The 22,631-nt window shown below is 45.5% G+C and overlaps 1 long non-coding RNA gene and 1 pseudogene across 1 annotated transcript in view; one reads left to right on the top strand and one right to left on the bottom strand.

Annotated features, from left to right (window-relative positions):
* Window positions 1-22,631, bottom strand: part of LOC135969397 (uncharacterized) — a 110,714-nt gene that overhangs the window by 66,508 nt on the left and 21,575 nt on the right. The gene's annotated exons all lie outside the window — the stretch shown is intronic.
* Window positions 14,494-18,019, top strand: LOC107128848 (uncharacterized; annotated as a pseudogene).

Below are 22,631 nucleotides of genomic sequence, written 5' to 3'. Positions count from 1 at the left end.
CAAGCAAAGTTGTAGGTGGCTCAGTTTCTGCCGGTTCAGCATGAGACTCTCATCCAACGTCCAGTTAAGTTGGAAGTCAGAGGTTTGCAGTTTTGCTTCAAGGGATTACTACTTTCTGTTCCCTTATCCCCAAATCTCACCTGTACCCTGGCCCTTCCCTGAGCTCATCTGTATTATAAAATGTTTACAGAGTGGTTAAATTGGGAGTGATGATGCCAATAATTTATGCCAAAGTAATCTCAGTTACTTTGTCTCCATAATACTCCAAATTACAGGACCTGAATTATGCCTATGATCTGAACCTCTGTTTTGTCAGATTATGAAAAACCTGACAAATTCTGTTAATTCTGTTTTCAGCTCCTCTAAAAACAATGGCTTCCACATCATTTATGGCAGTGTTAGAAATACTTACAGGGGTAGGAGCGTGGCCTTCTCATATTTACTATCTAAGGGCTTCAATCCATCTACCCTTTGCCTCTGGAAAAGAAGAAACTTAAGTCATCTTCCCTTCTCCCCATGCTCCTCACTCTGTACCTCAACTTGATGGAGAGATTTCTCACACTGAGTGGGCGTCACTCAGTAAAAGGTGGTGTCCTTTCTCTGCCACTCTCCTTTCTTCCTCCTCCCTCTGCATTGTTGAAGATGCTGTCTGATTCTCAGTTCTCTTCTCTCACGCTTGCTGTGGTACTTTTATCACTTTTGGGATCTGTCACATGAAGAAAGTCTCCTAACTTGGGCTTATGCTTAGGGGGAAAGAGAGGCACAGGTAAGCCTCTGGCCTAGGCCACATGCTCTAGACCACTCAACAAAGAGAGGCACTTATCTTTCAGACACAAGCTCAAAGAAGAGCTCCTTTCCTTTGTCATTGCTCCCTGTGCATGTATGGATCATCCTTAGGAACTTTATGGGGAAGACAGAGAAGACTATGTCCCCTGCTTGGGGACATGATTTGACCATTTCCTGAAGTCTCCTGGCCTCCTCCTTTCCTGCCCCCATGTTTTCTATAAACATTTTCAAGGAGACAGAAAACATTATAAGAATGAAACAATTAATGCCTGTTTACCCCCTTCCTAATTCACCAGCTGTTCATCTTTTGCCACATTTGCTTATCTGTATGTGTGGTGTGTGTGCAATGTTTTCGTTTTTCTGCTTTTAATTATTCCAAACCATTTGAAAGTAAGTCATAGATATCAGAGCACTTTATCCCCAAATAGTTCAGAAGATATCTCCTAAGAATAAGGACATTATACTGTTTTTATATAATTTATATAACCAAAATACTATTATTACCCCTAAGAAAAGTAATAATAATTCCAGAATATCAAATATCCCCAATTGTTTCAAGAATGCCTTTTACAGCTGTTTTCATTGTGCTAAAATACACACAACATAAAATGTACCATTTTAACCATTTTTAAATGTACATTTCAGTGGCATTAAGTACAATCACATTGTTGTGTAATCATCGCCACCATCCACCTCCAGAATTTTTTATCTATCTCACTGAAACTGCATCCAGTAGAATACTAACTCCTTAGTCCCTGGGAACCACCATTCTACTTTCTGTCCCTATAAATTTGACAACTATTGTACTTATCACATCGTATTTGTGCTTTTGTGACTGACTTATTTCACTTAGCACAATGACTTCTAGGTTTATCCATGTTGTAGCATGTGTTAGAATTTCCTCCCTTTTTAAAGCTGAATGATATCCCATTATGTGTATATGCCACATTTTGTTTATCCATTCATACATTGATGAACCTGTGGTTGCTTCTACTTTTTGGCTATTGTAAATAATGCTGCTATGACCAGGGGGGTACAAATATCTGTTTGAGTCCTTGAGTCCACTTCTTTTGTATGTATATGCAGAAGTGGGATTGCTGGATCATATAGTAATTCTGTGGTTAATTTTTTGAGGAATAGCCATCCCATTTTTCACAGCAGCTCTACCATTTTACACACCCACCAGCAATGCACAAGGCTTCTAATTTCTCCACATCCTTACCAATACTTGTTATTTCTTGGTGCCCTTATTTTGTTTTATTTTATTTTATTTGTCTTATTTTATTTTATGGATGGGGTCTTTCTGTGTTGCCTATGTTGGAGTGCAGTGGCTATTCACAGGCATGATCTTAGCACACTGCTCTAACGCATAATTTAGCGCACTGCAGTCTCTAACTCCTGGTCTCAAGAAACTCTCCCACCTCAGCCTTTTGAGTAGCTGGGAATACAGCATCATTGCGCCTGGCACTTTCTTTTTTTTTTTTTAAATCATAGCCAACTTAATGTGTTTGATCTCATTGTGGTTTTAATTTGCATTTCCCTAATTAGTAGTCTTTTCATGTGCTTATTGGCCAGTTGTACATCTTCTTTGGAGAAATGTCTATTCAAATCTTTTCCCCATTTTTTAATCTGTTAATTATTTTGTAGTTGTTGAGTTGTAAGGATTCTTTACATATTATGAATATCAATTTGCAAATATTTTCTCCCCTTCAGTGGTTTGTCTTTTCTCTGTGTTGATTGTGTTCTTTGATGCACAGAAGTATTTAATCTTGATATAGTACAATTTATCTATTTTTTCTTTTTTGTGCTTTTGGTGGCAACCAGAAAATTTTAAATTACATGTAGCTGACATTATATTGCTATTGGACACTTCTGGCCTAGAAGCTTGATTAGATTTAGGTTAATCCATTTTGGCACGAATACTTCATAGTCTGGACACAGTCACGCCTATAAACCCAGCACTTTCAGGCAGAATTCCCACAGGAGTTCGAGACCAGCCTGTGCAACATCATGAAACCACATCTCTACGAAAAATATATATATATAAAATTAACCAGGTGTGGTGGCACACATCTGTAGTCCCAGCTACTAGGGAGGCTGAGGTGGGAGGATCACTTGAGACTGGGAGGTGAAAGCTGCAGTGAGCTATGATTGCACCACTGCACTCTAAACTAGGTGATAGGGCATAACCCTATCTCAAAAAAAAAAAAAAAAAAAGAATACTTCATAGTTGATGTATATCACAGCAAGAGGTATATAATATCTAGTTGTCCTACTGTCACTGATGCTAAATTTAATCATGTGGTTAACTGCCAGATATCTGGATTATTATAAATTACATTTTCTCTTTTGCAATTTCTAAATAATTTGTGAGATGATACTTTGGCACCAGAATACCTTTTCAGATATTATCAAACCTTGACACTGGTTAGCCCTCTTAGAGAAACGTACAGAACAAAATTAAGGAAAGAAGCAGTAAGTCAGATCCTAAATGCATGACCCTCCAGGGAGGCAGTTCAGATAACCCCCTGCCTTTGTACTCTGGCTTTTTGGTAACTGCAACAGGCTGCAACAGCCAAGCCTCATTTTCTGTCTTGCTACTGGCAATAACCCAGGTTTGTGCTATAGCCCCTGCTTCTGCATTTCTGAGAGATCCCAAAGGGAGTCTCTCATGCACTGAAGAACCCGTCTCTTTTTCACCTCTTTTTCTTTCTGTGACTATAGCAATATCTATGCTAATTAATATTAATATCTGTGCTACATTAATATCTGTGCTGTTGGAGCAACCAGAGGGGCAAACTGCCATGGTGCCAAAGTGGCCCTAGACTTCCCATAGTGTTTCCTGGCTAAAACCATGCTGAGTCTACATGAAGTGGGGAAAAGTGTCTTCTTCCCCCCTTAGGACACTTTCCCTCCCGCTGCCAGTGCAGCACCTTTGTGCTCTTCTGTCTCACAACATCGGTTACAAAATCACATCCTTCAATTTCTGCTTCACTTGCTAGAATTTGGCTCGTCATAAATATCCAGGACAGACACCTTGTTCCCTTCTGATCCCCCTGTTCTCCTTAGGTATTTCAGCAAGAATATCGTCCCTCTTCTTTTAGCCAAATCAGTTCCTGGCACCCCACCCAATTTTCTTCAGAGGGATATAAATCCAATTTAGGCTCCCAAAAGGATAACTAGTCTTATTCTCTATTACAGTACCTAAGTAGGAAAGAATACTCACCTACTGGAATTTTCTTCAGCATGTTTATGTGATTGCAAGCCCAAATGGCTGATGATGGAATCAAAAGACTCCAGTTAGGTCCTAAGGTTTGTTCCCATTACAAGCAAAAAGAGATACTAGGAACCCTTCCAGAATAGCTCCATGGACCCAAGGATCCAAAAGACTAAATGAGGAAGTTAAGAATAAGCACAAGTGATGTAAAAATCTAAAACTATTTCTAGAAGAAAACATAGAAGAAAAGCTTTGCAATTTTGAGGTAGGCAAAGATTTCTTACTATGCAAAAAGCATGGACAATGAATCAAAAAGTTGATAAATTGGACTTCATTAAAATTTTAAAATGTTGTTCTTTGCAAGACACTACTTTAAAAGATGAAAAGTTAGCCAGGCACAGTGGCTCATGCTTGTAACATCAGCACTTTGGGAGGCCAAGGCAGGAGGATTGCTTGATCCCAGGAGTTTGAGAGCAACCTCGGCAGTATGGCAAGATCTTGTCTCTACAGAAAAAAACAAAACAACAACAACAACAAAAAAACCCTGGAGTGGTGGTGCACACCTGCATTCCCAGCTACTTGGGAGGCTGAGGTGGAAGGCTAGGAGAAAACATTTGTAATACACATATCTGACAAAGGATTTCTATCCAGATAGAAAGAATTCTTACAGTTCAATAACAAGAACCAATGCAATTTTTAAATAGGCAAAATATTTGAAGAGACACTTCACCAAAGAAGATATATGAATGGCAAATAAGCACATTACAAATATTCAACATGATTAGTTGGTATTGAGCATTAGTCATCATGCAAATAAATCACAATGAAATACCAATGCATAGTCACTAAAATGGCAAGAAATTTAAAAGACTGACCCTACCAACCCTTGACAAGAATATGGAAACAAGTGGAATTCTCCTATAATGCTGTTGAGAATGTAAAGTGATACAGCCACTTTGAAAAAGGGTATGGCAATTTCTTTCTTTTTTTTTTTTTTTTTTTTTTTTTTGAGACTGAGTTTTGCTCTTGTCACCCAGGCTGGAGTGCAGTGGTGCGATCTCGGCTCACTGCAACCTCTGCCTCCTGGGTTCAAGCAATTCTTCTTCCTCAGCCTCCCAAGTAGCTGAGATTACAGGTGCGTGCCACCACACCGAGCTAATTTTTGTATTTTTAGTAGAGACAGGGTTTCGTCATGTTGGCCAAGGTGGTCTTGAACTCCTGACCTCAGGTGATCCACCTGTCTCAGCCTCCCAAAGTGCTGGGATTATAGGCATGAGCTACCACACCCGGCCAGTAGTTTCTTAAAATGTTGAATATAACATCTGTCATATGACCCAGCCATTGAACTCCTAAGTATTTATCCAAGAAAATTAAAATACATGTCCACACAAAAGCCTATATATGAATATCTACAGAAGCTTTAATAATGATAGCCCAAAACAAATGTCCCTCGACAAGATAAACAAAATGTCATATATTCATACAATGGAATACTATTCAGCAATAGAAACAAGTTAATTATTGATATGCCAATAAAATGAACAAATCTCAAAATAATTATGCTGGGTGGAAAAAGCCAAACACAAAAGAGTACATACTAAACAATTCTATTTATATAAAATTCTGGAAAATGTGAACTTCCCTGAAGTGACAGAAAACAAATCAGTAGTTCTACGATGCTAAGGGCAGGAGGCAAGATGAACTGCAAACATATACAAGGGAACTTTTTGGAATGATGGAAATGTTTCATGTGTTAATAATGGTGGTTTCCCAGGGGTATGCGTCTGTCAAAAGTCATTAAATCACACAAATTTGTAAAGTGGCAAAGAGGAAGTTAAAGCAGAGGAGTTGGAAGCTGAGTCAAGAGAGTCCCTCACATGTCCAGGGAAGTTTAGTGAAAATCTCAGGCTGGAAATACACTAGACTGAGTTCCAGATAGCTGTAGTCAGAACAAGGGTGATCTCACTGGTGGTAAAGACCACTCAGTGGTGAGCTACACACACATCCTTCTTGCCTGGAGGGCTTTCCTCTTCCTAGCCACATCTGTCCTATTTGAAAGACTCTCTTCCTCCAAGAATTATTTTTTAACTTTTCCCTGCTCATTCTGCATTTACAGCATGGTTTCCACTAAGTCATCTATATAGCACTTCCTTTCACAGCCAGTTGTTGCCCATTGCATATCACTTTTTAAGTCAGATATTACCAAGCATTGGCAAAAAGGTGGGGAAAGAGAGCCCTCACCTCCTGCAGGTGCAGCCATTCTGAAGGACAATTGTGCACCTTAAATCCACCAAGCCCACTCCTGGGTATACACCCGGGGACATCCTTCCCAGGGAACACAAGATGTTGCTAACAAGCTTCACTACCACCCTGCTGGAGGCAACCTAGGTGTCCACCTCTAAGGAATGTACAGGTAAAATGTAGTATGTGTATACAATAGGATAATGAACTATATTTTCATTTAGAAACCTGGATTGATCTCAAAAATGGAGTTAAGAGAAAGAAAGCAAAAACAGAATGGGATTTATAGCACAATTCCATTATGTATCAAACACACACATAAAGCAGCCTTGTATATTTTTGTAAGAGCGCTCATATATCTAAACAAACACATGTTGGATGGATTGGAAGAACTATATTAAATATATTAGAGTGGATGCCTATGGGAGGTGGGCAATGGGATTAGGAATGATAGACGAAGGGGAAAAAACAATAAGCCTTAAAAAATGCTTTCACAAAAAGGTCGGTTCTTCTATGAATAAATGATAATATTCCACAAACTGAGAAGCAGGATTACCTCAAACATGTACACCTGAATTCCAAAAGATACAAAAAAGAAAAAAGTTAGACATAATTCTAACATTTTGTCTGTTTTTCATATTCAAAACAAATGAACTGTTCCCTGCTTTAAAGGTTTTCTATTGTTGCCATAACAAATTATTATATACTTAATAGCTTAAAACAACAAATTTATTGTCATATAGTTCTGTAGGTAAGAAGTCTACCACATGTCTCATTGGGCAAAAATAAAAGTGTTGGTAGCACTGTGTCCTTTTCTGAGGGCTTTAGGAGAGTTTCCTTGGCTGTTCCAGCTTCTAGAGATCACCCACATTTCTCAACTCATGGCCCTCCTCCTCTGTCTTCAAAGCCAGCAAGGGCAGCGCTAGTCCTTCTCACATCTCCTTCTCTGACTCTGACCTTCTCCTCTGCCTCCCTCTTTCACTTTTCAGGACGCTTGTGATTATATGGGGCCCACCTGGATCATCCAGGACACTCTCTCTATCTTAAAATCAGCTGCTTAGCCACCTTAATTTTATCTGCAACCTTCACTCCCCTTTGCTATGTAAGGTAACATACTCACAGGTTCTAGGGATTAGGACACGGACATTTGGTAGTCTGTTATTCTACCACACCTCAGCATATGTCAAATACTGAAAAACACAAAACCACATATTCTTTCTCATTGTGAATGAGTTATTCAGCCAAATGACCAAAGATACGTTTATGCTACTATATGCTAGATCCCCATGGTAAGAGCTGAAGTTATAGTAGTGGTCAGGAGTCGGGGGTTTGGTGACGTTCCCTCCCTTGCAACAACAATTCCCACTCTGGCATATTTTAGCTAAAGGATAAATGAGAAGTATTCTGATTAAGCTGTCTTATTACAGTGTAAATGACTGGCCTCTAGAAGAGATATTTACGTCCTTTTCAAAAGAAGCACCCTAACCCAGGGCCTCTCAAACTTTAAAGGGCATACAAATTGCCTGGGAATCTTGTCAAATGGAGTTTTGATCCAGTAGGACTGGCATGAGGCCTGAGTCTGCTTTTTCACAAACTTCCAGATGATGCTAATGCTACCTGTCCAGGGCTGTACTTCTGTTTGAGTTAGAGAGCAAGACCCTAACTCAAACAGAACTCCAATTGTAAGCCATAGTCAGTCCGACCCTGCCATCAGTCAATCTTTATGATGGGTTTACCTCCTTCTAAGAGGTGATGGTAGTCAATCAGCTTTGCAAAACACCACACTTTGTCACTGTGACAAAATACCCCCGGCAGAGAGGACACTTTGCCTACTGGGAATGCCCTCGGTTTCCCACAAGGATGGTTTCTGACCAAGACCCACGTTCATCTCCAGATATGGGTGTGCTGTATACAATCCTTGATAGGATAGTCTGAGTCTCCTGTTTCCCAGGCCAGGACTCCTAATCTCCAAGACTGATGCCCCCCAGACAGTGTGACCCAGTGGCCCAGTATCTGAATTCATATCTATTGTCAGAAGTGTATGTGATTGGTCAAAATCAGGATTATATTGGGACAGATTACCTGAGCTATTTGAGGAATACCTTACTAGATCAAGTTATAAAAACTGACAAGATTCAACGTTATCTCCTTACTAGTATTTTGCAAACTAGTTCCTTCAGGGCTGAGAAACAGATGAGCAGAAGACAGAGCAGAAGCAATAGAATCTCCATAGGTAAGTTGAGCTCTCTTTATAGCGACCTCAAGGGAACTCTGGCCAAAGAAACTACCTTAGTAAAGCTCAAGGACCAATGGGAGGACACATTATTGCATCAAGGTGAATTGATAATGTAATTTGTAAGGTAAAAGAATGCAAGTTCCTATATATACCACATGGCTGTTCCTGATTAATGAATTTGGGCAGTACCACTTCACACTACACTTTTGAACATTGATGGACTTGGGTGTTCCCTGAGCTGCGATTTCCCCAAATCCTTGTTTGGGCTGAAAAACTTTGATCACTTGGGGGCAACAAAGCAGAGCCATACCTGCAGTTCCACACCTTCTACTTACAAGATAACTAGGTGCATCTCATCTCTTCGGCAGAGTGCTGTTACAACATTTCCCCTGAGGATTCCTTGAGGAACCTCTATCTTATGGCATCTATAGGCCTTCTTCCCAAATTATTCCGGGTGGGTAGCTGCTAAAAACACTTGTGTGGGAACAAACACTGTGGGAGCTCCCCTACTCAAGCTGCACAGATCCAAAGTTGGTACCCCTACAATAGAGCAATGGTGGAAGGCATGGATCTCTGCCAGGTGAAGAGGAGGCATATTCTGACTATAGCAGGACTTAAAGTTGTCAATTCATCCAGCATCTCAGCTGAATGACCTCCATGAGAGCTGTTTCCTATTGTAGAACAAATTAAGTTAGGGGGTCACTATTCTCTCTCACCCTAAGCATTCATTCAAGTATTAAAGTGTCGAACTTTACATCAGGCCACAGCTTTTAAGACTTAGAGTCTAATACCCATCATTTTATGGATTTTTTTTAAAAAATGAAGACTAGCTACGAAGGCCCAGGAAGCCAGCTTACCCTCCCACTCTTCTGTTTACATCTCACTCCCACCTCTATACTTTTTTACCACTTTCATATTTTTTATTTCCTCCTTCCCTTTCACTTAGCTTGGAATGATGGCTCCTGAATTTCTTGCCTCCACCAAAACTGGATGGATGGCTTTTCTCCCTCTGCTGAAGGAAAGACAGCTATGAAAGCCTACAGATAAAGGAATTAAGTAGATCAAGATTAAACAGGCAGTTCATGGTAGAGATGACATCCAAACCCAGCTCACAGAGGCCAGTCAGGTGACTTGTTTGAGGTCACATATCTAGTTGATGGCAATGCTGGGATCAGAACCCACCTCCAACTTCAAGACTTTTTCCCACTAAACCTTCCTCAACCATAACTAGAACACCCTTTCCCATACCTGATGGAATGACACCTCATTACAGATTCAAAAATACCTTTGAAGATATTCACCTTGAAAGCTGAAGGTCAAGGTCTGCTTTGGGGAGAAGGGTAAATGGAGCTACCTGGGAATGCTACTGATCAGGCCTGGGTCTTTTGTCTCACAGTCACATTAGCCTTCCCACCTAATTCCATTTTTAGGGTTTAAGCTTTTTAATTCTTTTCCAACCCAATCCCTGTCTGGCCATGTGTTATTACTATCTTGCTATTTCAAGTTTCTCTCCAGCTGGGTAAATCTTCATTCTGTGTCCTAGCCCTGGGTTTTCTCTTTGATTTCCTCTCATCTGCCCAGGAGGCCAGCTTACCCTCCCAACCCTCTATTCACATCTCACTCAACTCTTCCCACTTCTATACTTTTCACCACTTTCATACTTTCTACTTCCTCCCTTCCTTTCACTGCTCTTGGAATGATGACTTCTGACTTTTTTGCCTTCACCAAAACTGGATGACTTTTCTCCCTCTGCTGAGGGAGGTGGGGGACTGGGGGGAAGCCGTGAAAGCCCAAAAATGCCATCTTTCATCTTATTTTCTATTTCTAGCACATATTCTATTTATAATTCTACCTCCCTCATAGCAGATTGACACAGCACTCTGCTTAGTTCCCAGAATAAATGCAATTCAAGAATGAGAGGCAAGTCCAGGCTCCCAGGATTCTTCTGCAGTCAGGCATTTGTTAGGGTTTTTTTCTGCTAGCATTTGAGGAGTGTCTCTGCTGGTAGCTGTGCTTCTCTGAACCCATCTTTCACTGTCCTGAAAATGCCTTCCATACAGGATTCTCTTCATGGCAGACTTCCTTTCCTGATCATGTCTGGACCAAGCTTATATCAAAGGCAGCTTTTATTCCCCACACATACGTTGACTGTGCCATGAAAGATATTTAAATATTTGTTGGTTAAACAAATGAATACTGGCATATTAAATGACAAGTCATAACCTGAGTTTGTGGGAAGCCAATTTGGAATTATAGTTAATCCACAAAGTAAATAATACATGTAAAAATTTACATTTTCAAATTAAAAACCGATTTTATACGACACTCAATATCTCCGATGTCCCCATAACCAAATCATTATAAAACCTGAAGGAAAGAGCAACATTTGCAGAGTAACTTCCACCTTAGGAACTGTGCTTTGCTCACATAATTTTATTTATTCTACAACTTGTGAAATAGGTATTATTATCCCCACTTCGTAGGTAACAAAACTGAGACCCATGCAAGTTGAGTAGCTTAGCTTAGGTAACAGAAGAAGTAAGTGGCAAAAAATGAATTAGACCCAAGTTTATCTGACTTCAAAGCTCACTTTAAAAACCAAAAGAGGACATGGGATCTTTGAACACAGCACCTGATGTAGCACATGCTGATGATTTCGGTGCAGACTGTGTTCTCCTTGACTATTTCTTTCCTGCTTAGCACATAGTAGATGCTCAGACAAATAGTTGTTGAATTAAATTATTGACTGTACCATTTAGACTCAAAGTTCCTTAATCTGGTAGTATGCTAACATTCAGGGCTTGATATAGACACTTTAGAAGAAACCCAGCATCAAGCTTTGGAAGGTTATCCTGTGGGGATGCATAGGCCAATGTTCTCTGTCTTGTCTTCATCAGGGAAAACAAACATGGGATGATGACTTGAGTAGGCAAGATGTAGGTAAGAGCTAAGGGAAACATGGTCAAACACTGGATCAAGCCACTGAGGAAGACAAAATATTTTGTCTGCAGATGCCCGTCAATCTCGGATAAGCCAGGCTTGAGAGGCTGCAGAGGCACCAGGAGCTGCTCTTCCGCATTTGTGGCAACAGTAAGAAGAGTCTCCTAGCAGAAACTGACCTTGTTCTATAGCATCCTCTCCATGGTAATGTGGAGTTGTTAGTTCCCTTCATTGTTCTCTGATGCTTAGCTTTAATTGTATCTTTGCTTTTATGTAGAGAATGGATTCATGTTCCCAAGAGGATAGCTGGGAAAACCCACTGCCAGCCTCGAATACAAATAGGAACCTGCAGAAACTGCTGCTTCATGGGTGGACACAGGGAAGAGGAAATGAAAGAGGACAACAACCTCTAAAGGTCTGAGGTTCAGGCATGGAGGGATCACAGTTCCTCTTGCCCTCTTCCAAGGAGTGCAAACAGGAGCAATTTTACTCAAAGGAAAATGATAAAATTGCCTTCTAGGGGATGTTATGTGGTGCTGGAAAGCTACCATCCCCCCAAAAAGCTGTTCCTCACCCATACAGGAGCTCCCGTGGCTGAGGGACAGCTAATACCACTGTTGACATAATTATCTATTACCTTCCTCAATTTTTTAGGCATATTTCTCCATACTTTAGATCATATTGTATAAACATTTTGCAATCTGCCTTTTCCAGTTAACATTGTAGCTTGTAAGCATTTGAGGGGAGGATATTATAAAATCCAGCCATTTTACAGTTGAGGGGACATCAGGCAGAAATAGCAGCAACGACAGGCACTCCTGGGCTGGCTCCCAGGAGGTCAAATGGTCCTATCCCACCCATGGTATGGTGCGCCCATTTATACAACCTCATGAAGCAGTTGGTAGTGGTTGGCTCCTGGAGGTAGGATCAAGGGAGCTGTTGTCTTTTTAAAAAATCTCTCAACTTCTTATATTTTTCAAAACTTCATAATAAACCAGTATCACTTTTATAGTCAGAAAAAAATATTTTAAAGATGTTTCCTTCCTGCTGCCAAGAAAGCAGCAAGGCATTAGAACCTGAATCAAGGCAGAAGAGCAAGCTACGCAGGCTCGCCTCACCATGCTTGAGGCTCCCCAGCTGTGGAATGGGGACAGTCACCTTGGACCTCCCAGAGTAGAGACTGTAACACTATCTGTCACATAGGGAGAAGGTGATGTCACTCTAGGACAAGGTGAAGAGATGAGCAGCCCACATCTGGGAGGTGGCCAAGCTTTGTGGCCCACAGCTGCCCACCCCTCCAAAGCCCCCCAAAGCCTGTCAGAGGAAGAACAGGAATTTGTCTTATTTATGATTATAACCTCCCAACTCAGCCATCATTCAGAACAGATTGGAACCTTGGTATCTTTAGACCCTGAGAAAGGAGTTAAGCTACATTCTTTTCCCATTGCTTGTGAACAGGGCCAACTCATTCATTAGGCACAGGAGACACAGTAGTAGACCAAGACACTGTTAGGGGTACACAAAATGTTTTAACATATTATATTCATGTATTTGTGATTAATCCAAAACAGTCATAAAATAGGATTTTTCATTCTCTTAATGGAGGAAAAGGTCCAAGAAGGCAAAAGTGCTTCCTGCCCACAGAAATCACATGACCCTGGTCACTTAGTCTATATTTCAGCTTCATTTTTTCCAAGCCTTTCCATGAAATTATCAAGGTGGATTATGAACCAAAATGTCTACTATTCCTCTCTAATCATCTTCTTCATCACTCTGGTAAAGAGGAAACAGACTCTGGGTGTAGATTTTTGGCATGAAAATTACCAGAGCCCTGAGGTTAAACGGAGACCCTCACAGCAGAATTAGGCAGATGGAGACATATTTGGCAGAGAGCAGAAGAAAGAGCTTTTAAAAAAATTATTATTATACTTTAAATTCTGGGGTACGTGTGCAGAATGTGCAGGTTTGTCACGTAGGTATACATGTGCCATGGTGGTTTGCTGTACCCATCGACCCGTCATCTACATTAGGTATTTCTCCTAATGCTATCCCTCCCCTAGCCCCCCACCCCCCAACAGGCCCCAGTGTGTGATGTTCCCCTCCCTGTGTCCATTCTCATTGTTCAACTCCCACTTATGATTGGTTTTCTGGTCTTGTGTTAGTTTGCTGAAAATGATGCTTTCCAGCGTCATCCACGTCCCTGCAAAGGACATGAACTCATCCTTTTTTAAGGCTGCATAGTATTCCATGATGTATATGTGTCACATTTTCTTTACCAGTCTCTCATTGATGGGCATTTGGGTTGGTTCCAAGTCTTTGCTATTGTGAACAGTGCCGCAATAAACATACATGTGCATGTGTCTTTATAGTAGAATGATTTATAATTCTTTGGGTATATACCCAGTAATGGGATTGCTGGGTCAAATGGTATTTCTAGTTCCAGGTCCTTGAGGAATTGCCACCCTGTCTTCCACAATGATTGAACTAATTTGCACGCCCACCAACAGTGTAAAAGCATTCCTATTTCTCCACATCCTCTCCAGCATCTGTTGTTTCCTTTTTAATGACTGCCATGCTAACTAGTGTGAGATGGTATCTCACTGTGGTTTTGATTTGCATTTCTTTAATGACCAGTGATGATGAGCTTTTTTTCATGTTCGTTGGCTGCATAAATGTCTTCTTTTGAGAAGTGTCTGTTCATATCCTTTGCCCACTTTTTGATGGGGTTGTTTTTTTCTTGTAAATTTGTTTAAGTTTTTTGTAGATTCTGGATATTAGCCCTTTGTCAGATGGACAGATTGCAAAAATAGAAAAAGCTTTTTAAATCGCTCCCACAAAAACCATTACAATACTGATGCATAAGACGCACTAACTCCATGAAATGATCTGGCATTGCCCCCTTTTCCTAGGAAAACTTGTCCCTCATTCCTTAGGATAATATTTCTGTGAAATGCGAAAATCCCTTTCATAACTCTGGTCCTTTTACATTCTCATGAGCTGGGCGCCCAGAAGCCAGTCAGCCCGCCACCCACTAGGCCGGATGCCAAAGCGCACGGGGCGCGCCCGCGGGGCTGGGGACTGCCGGGGACAGCTGAGCGCCGGGCCCGTCCCCGCCGATGCGCCCAGCCGCAGGCGCCAGCGGTCCCAGGCTGCGCTAGGCCCGGGGCTGAGTCGTCCCCCGCGCCTGGCTTGCCTGGCCGGGGGCCCGCCGCCTGCCTCTGCCCAGAGCGCGACCACCCCGCGGTGCACACTCAGTCCGGCGGCGCCGCATAGCCGAGGGAGCCCGGCTGCCCCGAGCCAGGCGCCAGGCATCAAGGTCACCGGCCAGACAGGGCGCACGCACCTCCACCGAGGCCAAGGTTTCCCCCGCCCCTCCCGCCCCAGCCGACGCTTGCGCTTTCGCGCAGCGAGACAGTGACAGGCCCATGGAGGCCCGCGACGCCGGCGCCCAGAGCCCCTCATCAGACAACGAGTCCGAGCCCAGCCCCGGGAAGGAGAAAGCGGACCTCCGCGACGCGCCCCACCCCAGGCGTCGCCCCTGCGCCCCGCGCCCCCCACACCCCCAGGGCCGCGGAGGCCGGGAGTTCAACTCGCAGGAGGAGGAGGAGGTCATCGACGGCTTCGCCATAGCCAGCTTCAGCACCCTGGAGGCCCTGAGAAGGATATGGCCCTGAAGCCACAGGAGCGGAAGGAGAAGTGGGAACGTCGCCTCATCAAGAACCCCGGGAGTCGGAAACCTGCCCCTGCGGAGCCAAGTGAGAATAGGCGGCCCCTGGAGGCAGGCAGCCCCGGGCAGGACCTCGAGCCCACCTGGCATGGGGCGAGGAAGGTCCCGCTGCAGCCCTCCAAGCAGGTGTGCTCTCCAGAAGGGGGACCGCTCTCAGCCAGCCACTGGGACCAGAAGGGCCCGGCTCAGCACCAGCAACAGCTCCAGCCCATCCAGCCCCGGGGGTCCCTCCCAGCCCCGGCAGCACTTCCGGACCCTTGGCAGCCCTGCCAGCCCTCCCGGCGGCCACTCCTGGGTCAGCGCTGCTGGCCCCAGCGGTCACTTCTGGGCCTGAAACAACCCTGCCAGCCCCGGCGATCAGTTCTGGGCCCCGGTCAGCCCTGCCGGCCCCAGCGGCTCCTTCCAGGCCCAGATCAGCTCTGCCAGCCCCAACAGTCATGCCTGGCTCAGCTCTGCCGGCCGCACTGGGCACTCCCAGGTCCCTTCTGGACCCCTGCCTCTACTGCCAGCGCCTGCGGTTCCTCCTGGCCCCAAGGCACCGCTGCAGGCGCCTGCGGTCCCTGCTGACCCTGTGGCACCGCTGCCGGCCCCTGCGGCCTTGGGCCAACCCGTGTCACTGTGCCCAGCCTGGTAGGGCATCCTCAGGACAGCGCAGCCGGCCCCTGTGGTCAGTGCTACCCCAGTACCAGGGGTACCAGTCCCCACGGCCACTCCTCACCCTCCGACCACGCCGACGGCCCGCCAGCTTCCTCCCAGGACAGTGCTGCTGCCCCCAGTGGGCGTTCCTAGCCCCATGTCAGTACGGCCAGCCCAGAGGGTCCCTGCTGGGCCAGCCCAGCCGCCCCTGGCAGTCGCTGCTGCATCTCAGGTAGCCCCAGTGGTTACTGGAAGCCCCAGAGCTGCAGGGCCCACTCACGCCTTCACTCCTGGGCCCGGGACGGCCAAGGCAGCAGAAGCCGCCGCTCATGGTCCTGGAGCAGCCCTGCCAGCCCCTGCCGCCCTTCGTAGGCCCCAACAAGCCCTGTAAACCCCAGCCGTTGCTCCCCATTCCTGATCGCCCTTCGCTCCTGGGGCACCCAGGCGCACCCTGCTGGCCTCTTCTGGGGCCCCTGTGCCAGCCGCTGCAGTCCCTGTTGGATCTGGTGCCAGCCCCGTCAGCCCTGGCTCTCACTCCTGGCCCTGGGCCATCCCTGCTGGCCCCTGAACCTGATCCTGTGCCCCTGGGGTGGCCCCTCAGGCCCCATCTTTGAGCCCTGGAGTGTGATGCCTGCGGACCTCTCCCCGGATGCGTTTTCCAGGCCACCCCAGTGTGAGCTGCACCTTGGCAGGGCCCCGAGGGCCAAGGCTGCCTTACCTTTCAGGCCAGAGATGCTTTGCCGGACTAGCTCGAGGCCTTCTCCAGACAGGGCTGGGCTGTTTGCTGTTGGAAATTGAGGCTCAGCCTGAGGCGGGAGCCCCTGCAGTGCAGTGATCAGGCAGAGGCCCTCCACGCCAGAAGGAGAGATGAACCTGGCATCTTCCTGCCACCCCACCTTGTCCCCTCCCACTGGTGTCACAGTGCCCCCACCCACGTGTGCTGCCTGTGGTGTGCATGCCCTGGGAGGGGAACACAGCCCCTGAGGGCCAGGAGCTTGCTGGGTGCCCCCAGCGTCTTTCTGTGCCTCTAAATTGCCAATATTGTCCTTGCATCTCTGAGTCCCCATGCACGATTGTCCCAGCTGTGCCACCTTTGTGGAGCGTGTGAGCATGGTGTGTGCACGCTGTGCATGCATGCGTGCGTGCAGGAGTGGGTGTGAGAGTGAGTGGTGTGCTAGGCGTGAAGGATCTGTGGGGGTGGTTGCTGCAGGCCTTGTTCTTCATGGGCCCCACCCCTTTGGCCAAGATGCAATTCCTGCCCTCAGGCAGAATCGCCCAGTGGCGAGTGGTGAAGGTGTGGGTTTCAGTCCAGCCCCTCCCCCTGGCAATCAAGTGGTTCTGGTGTCCACCTCCAGGGCCCCCAAGCTACAGGAGGAACACAGGCCCATCTGGTGGGTCAGGAGCTGCAGGGGGCCCAGAGGCTCCCATATTACTCTCAGGACTCTGCCTCCACCACCCCCGTGGGCACACACTGAAGGGCTGCCCACAGGGTCTGCAGGCGAGGGGGAGCCTGCAGGATGGGCAGCCCCTTCTCCTGGCTTCCCCACAGTCCCCTGCAGCGTCCTGTCTGTCTGTTGACCCACATGCAGTCAGGCAGACCTCACACTACAAGGCTGTCCCTGGGCCCATCCCCGCTCCTTCCATGGCCCCCATCTGTGGTCAGAGGTTGCCACCCCCTCAGGCCCTGGTCTGGAGGGAGCCCCACTCGAGTCTTCTGGAGTCCAAGGCATGCCACTGGCCCAAAAGAGAGGGGGTGTTTTGTGGGGGTGCTCTGACTTTCTCCAGACCTCAGGGAAACTGGGCGGGCTGCAGCCAGCGGCCTTCCAGAGAGCAGCTTTGGCCACCTGAACCCCTGCGCTGTGACAGGAGGCCCTGGCCATGCAGGCCTGGTCTTGCCCAGCTGGGCTGCCACAGGTGTCAGGAAGTGGGCGTCCCTGGCTTCTTCCAGGCCAGGCAGCTGCTGACCTCCAGCCCCAGCACTTGCTCATGAGGACCCCACTCCCTCAGCCCCTCCCGGGTCCTGACCAGGCTCTGGTGCAGCATCTGCTCTGGGCCCTGGGCCCCCTCCCCTCGCTCCCTGCCCACCCAGGCCCCTTCCTCTGGTGCTCACATGGGGCCTCCATCCCAGAAGCGCAGGGCTTATTTTTCTGATTAAAGAAAATAAAAAGTGCTGTGGCACTATTTTTTATAACAAAAAAATTAGAGTTATAAATAAATAAGTACAATTTGCAAACCATTTGATTACATCCCTGTACTTTACCAGGATTCCCTAAGGAGGCACTTACACCATTTTTACATCATTAAATATTTAAATAAAAACTCATTGAAGGGAATCGTGGGACAGAAAGGCATTCATGAAGCACATGTTTGGGCACGATGCAGCAGCAGGCTTTAGACGTAGGGAGCACACAGAATATTTGCTCCCTGCAGACCAGGCATAGCATAATGCAGCCAAGGGGCTTTGAAGGGAGGGAATACAGGTTGCAAGGAAGAAAGCCAGTAGAGAAATCCCCAGTTTTACTTAGAGTCCCTTATCCAGCATTTTATTATAATTTTCACTGGTAAACATTGATTAAGCACAACACTATGTGAAGAGAGTGGGAATGTTGTATTAAATAGCCTGACCCACAGGAGTTTGCAACATGGTTAGAAACCATGAAAATACTAGATGTAAGTGGATCACAGCAATATCAAGGCGTACATGCCGAATGACAGAGGAGTGGTCCCAACCGTAAGTTTTGTATGAGAGCCAAGAGAAGAGAAAATCCTGAAGTGACTGAGCATCATTGAGGATCCAGCAGGAAGCAGATGGCATACTCGAGAGAGTTTAACTAAGGAAATATTTACTGAAGAATGGGCAGAGTTGAGCGAATCAATCACAGTGGTGAACTTAGGGACTAGCAATTGTGGAAGCCGTAACCACCCCTAGACCTGAAAGGGCAAGGCAGGAAATGATGTTATTGGAGCCAATGAGAATTGGTTCCATGGAAGATGGGGTGCTAGACAGTAGCTGAGGCTATGGAGGCAAGGCAAGAAGCTCAGTTTGGGAGCTGGGAAATAAGTACCCAATGTCTGATCACCTGCTGATACCTCCAATAGGCCAAATCCAACCAGCTACTAGAGAGCAAGGAAGCCCAGGAGATACTATTCTGGTGCAGACACCAGGTTAGAGAAGACTACAGAGTGGACCTAGTGGGACAAATGGAGGCTAGCCCAGCACACAGGCCGGAGGGCTTGCTATCCAGCAAGGCCTTAAGAGAAAGGGAAGATATATTGGCATAGAAAAGGAAGGGGAAGATCAACTTAAGCAGAAGTAGACATGGGAAATAATTTTTTTCCAGTGAGGAGGCAATTTTCTTAAGAACATTCAGGAAACTTAGAGGAATTGACATAGGTCAGAGTTTCTTTATCCCAGCACAAGTGACATTTGGGGTAGGATAATTATTTGTTTGGGGGACTCTCCTCTCCTTTGTATGATGTTTAGCAGCAGCCCTGGCCCCTACCCTCTACATGCTAACAACAGCCCACTCCCAGTTGTGATAACCAAAAATGTCATCACACATTGCCAAATATATCCTAGAGATGCAAAACCACCCCCAAGCTGAGAACCACTGGGAGAGGAAATGGAGGAGATCATGATCAGAAAACCATTGAAACACAGGGTGAATGTAAGACGCTAAGGGCTTAGATCAACATGGAGCAGTGAGACTGGCAAGAAATGGACAAAGGCACAGGACCTGTAGGTGAGAAGCTTATGGGCTGTGTGAGGAGAGGCAGAGGGGAGTGGCTAAGCGTGATTCTTAGGTTTGTAGTGGGATAAGAGGGAGGAGGATGTCTCCATTGACAGCACTATGAATGTTTGAGGCTGGCCTTGGGGAAGATGATGTGCCCTTTGTGAACTTGTTTGAATGAGGTCCAGGACATTTGGACAAGGGATTGAGTTGAGCAGGGAGGTTGAGAATGTAGGTGTAGATTGGAGTCATCTGGGCAGAGAACTAGCTGGCAAACTTGTATCCATAGGAGGACAGGAGTTCTCATGAAGGGAAGATAGAAAACCAAGTACTAAAGTGTTGTTGTTGTTTTTGGTGATGAGGAGGAGCAAGGCAGTGTTGTGGATATTTAGAAGATGAATAATGTGGGATAGAAATAGGCTCTGGAGGCAGGAAAACCAGGCAGTTTTCTGAGGTATAAGAGTGGGCTGAAGTCCAGCTCCTAAACTACTAGTCAGGCCATATGCCCAAGGGGCTATGTCTGCCCCTTCTAATGTATGCAAATGTGCCATTGAGGCTAGGGCAGTCCTAAGGAGAATCAGGGCAGCCACAGAAGACACAGGTGTCAAGAAGGGAGGAACCTTGTCCACACAGCTCACTCCACCTCCCAGTGGTAAAAATTCTCCTTTTTTCCCCCCAATCACTCAAGTCCTTAAAGAAGTAGACTGGTTAGGTAGACATTTTCATTTATGTGGAATTTTGTGGTTTGTTTCTCATAACTGAGGGGTTATAGGAGGTGTTGCTCTCCTAGGTTCTGGAAGAAGACTACACACAGAGATAGCAGGAAGAGGAGGGGATCCAGAACCACAATGAGTACCTGTACTTGTCATCCCAATGGTTCCAACTCTGAAGAGAGATGACAGACCTTCTCATCATTTTCTCTCACAAAGAGGTATATTGTGGTAGGCAGGATTCTAAGATAGCCTCCAACATTTCCACCCCCTGGTATATGTGCCCTGCATAATCCCATCATCCCTGTAAGTGTGGGTGAGACTAGTGAATATGAGGAGATATTATTCCCGTGATTAATATTATGTGGCGAAAGAGAACTTTCAGATGTAATTAAGGTCCCTGATCAGTTGACTGTGAGTTAGTCAAAAGGGAGATTATCCTGGGTGGATCTGATCTAATCAGGTGAGCATTAAAAAAAGGACAAAAGAAACAACAACAGATGCCTCTGCTGGCCTGGAAGAAAGCAAACATCAGTGTTGTAAACTGCCATTCCAGGACCATGGCATTATGACCTGAGAGTGGCTTCTAGGAGCTGAGAGCAATCCCTGGCCAAAAGCCAGCAAGGAAACAGGGACTTCAGTCCTACATCCCCAAGGAACTGAATTTTGTCAACAACCAATGAATATGGAAGAGGACCCTAAGGCTCATGTGAGAGCACAGCCCTAGCCAACACCTGGATTTTAGCTGGGCAAGACCCTTAGCGGAGGACCAAGCTAATCTACCCAGACTCCTGCCCTGTGGAAACAGATCATAAATCTGTGTTGTTTTAAGCTGCTAAGTATGTGGTAATTTGCAATGCAGCAAAAGAAAACAAATGTATATGTGAAAGAAGTTTATGTACACAGGGTAGATTAGCTCCATGGGGAGTCTAACAACCACACCCCTCAGCTAAATCCCAGAATTGTGCTGAACCTGAACCAAGGTCCTGAGTATGGTGTACCCATCATGACTGCTCAGCCCCAGCCTCACCATGATCCAAGCAGCAGGTGGGACAGGATCACTCTCATTTCCTCCTATGAAATGGCACACTTAAGATCTGAGGAAAGTGAGCCAAAATATAAGCCACACAGGATAGGGAGAACTGACTTTCTGAGCTCATAGCTAGTACGAGACAGTTGATATTTGTTATAAGGTTGAGATGGTAGAGAAGGCAGTCAGGATCCCACTCTCTGGTGCCAGACCTGTGGTTACTTGGCCACATAGAACTTTAGTCCCTAAGATACTGAACATGCAAAGCCGAAGGACACTGAAGTATCATTTTTCAGAAGGGCCTCTTAGAAGAAGGAAGGAAGGGGAAGCAAGGTGGAAGGAGAGGAAAAAAAAAAAGGAGAATTTAATTCAGTAAACAAATATTTATGGTGCCCATTATGTGCACAGTTCTGTTCTAGGCTCCCGAAATACAACAGTAATTTAAAAAAACAGAATCCCATGCAAAAAATATATAGAGAAATCAATCCCAGTGGAAAAATATAGAGAAATCAATAAAACAAAAATTTAAAAATACATAGTATGTACTGATTGTAAAGCAAGAGAGAAGTTAGAAGGGATATTGGTGTTCAACTTAAAAGAGTCAGATAAGACTCCCTTAGAAGGTCACATTTGGATACAAAACTGAAGGTGCTAAGGAGTGAACCATGTGGATACCTGAGGAAATCATGTTCCAGGCAGACGAAATGCAAGTGCACAAGTCTTGAGGCAGGAGAGGGTCTGGCCTTTCTGAGGGATAATAAGATGGCCAGCATGGCTGGAGGGACGTGAGGAAGGAGAAAAGAGAAAATGATGGGTTCAGAGAGTTTAAGGGCCTGTGGGTTACTTTGACTTTTACTTGCATAAGGTGGGAGCCACTGAGGGTTCTAAACAGAGGAATGACATGATCAGTTGTAGGTTTTCAGTAATTTGATCAGGCAGCTGTGATGAGAACAGACCACTGGAAGGGAAGGGCGGAAACAGGGAGATGGGTTAGGAAGCCATTGTAGTGGTCTGGGTAAGAGGTGAGGTTTGCTTGGACCAAGGTGATGGAAGTGGAGAGAAGTGCTCCAATTCTGAATGACTTGCAGATACAGCCAATAGCACTTGCTCTGATTGGATTTAAGGTGTGAGAGAAAAAGCAGCCAAGGATAATGCCAAGGTTTTTAACCTGAGCAACTGGAATTTACAGTTACTATTTTCTGCTATGAGGAAGCCTGGAGGAACTGGTTTGGAGAGGAATCTTGGAGTGCAGTTGGGGTGTATTAAGTCTGAGAAGCCTATTAGACATCCAGTGGTGCAGAGTAAACACTTGGATATTCTAATGTGGTGTTTAGGGAAGGATTAGGGCTGAAGACATAAATGTAATATCTAAAACAT

This window comes from Macaca fascicularis, chromosome 2 (assembly GCF_037993035.2).
Source record: "Macaca fascicularis isolate 582-1 chromosome 2, T2T-MFA8v1.1".
Classification (NCBI taxonomy): Eukaryota; Metazoa; Chordata; class Mammalia; order Primates; family Cercopithecidae; genus Macaca; species Macaca fascicularis.
This window is presented reverse-complemented; position numbering and strand designations above follow the sequence as displayed.